Here is a 642-nt window from a genome sequence, read left to right as displayed (position 1 = left end):
TCCGCGAGATTGAGGTATGACAAATTCGTTTGCCTGCCATTTCAAGTGGCAATGCCTATGTAGCCGTATATTTCTTCATTTTGTCTATGTGCTTCTGCCTCCAACACTAGGCTTGTCGTTATCCACATTTTCTGGTGAAGGGGATTTGAATAATTTTGTAACACATCTTTCACGGAAATTTGTTACTTACTGAAGTTTTGCTAACCCATTCCAGGGGCGGAAGACGGAGTTGAGCCAAGCAATTGTGAACATGGAGCAAGGTGGTAGTGCTGATGGTCTCCTTCAGGTACATCTATTCTATATTCTTATGTGATGCATAAACTATCGAGTATCTGCTGTACATGCCTGATTTGATACTTTACTGGACATATAGGTCCGGGCTGACAGAATACAATCAGATCTAGAGGAACTGATGAAGGCTTTAACTGAACGTTGCAATAAACATGGGTTGGAGGTTAAGTCCAAGGCCCTAGTAGACCTTCCAGCTGGTATGACATACGGTTCTATCGCCTTGTGACTTCTTGCTTTCATTGTAGATGAATGCAAATTGCATGTATTTTGTAAACAAACAAATAATTTGGAATCTGTTATGTAATTATGTTGTGACTTACAGGTTGGCAACCTGGAATTCAAGAAGGGGCA

General features: G+C 41.0%; 1 long non-coding RNA gene across 1 annotated transcript; it reads left to right on the top strand.

Annotated features, from left to right (window-relative positions):
• On the top strand, positions 1 to 642 carry LOC104774670. Its single transcript, XR_765441.1, has 4 exons — positions 1 to 14; positions 215 to 286; positions 374 to 488; positions 614 to 642. It is a non-coding gene; the product is annotated as an uncharacterized LOC104774670 (long non-coding RNA).

This window comes from Camelina sativa, unplaced genomic scaffold, assembly GCF_000633955.1.
Source record: "Camelina sativa cultivar DH55 unplaced genomic scaffold, Cs unpScaffold04491, whole genome shotgun sequence".
Taxonomy (NCBI): Eukaryota; Viridiplantae; Streptophyta; class Magnoliopsida; order Brassicales; family Brassicaceae; genus Camelina; species Camelina sativa.
This window is presented reverse-complemented; position numbering and strand designations above follow the sequence as displayed.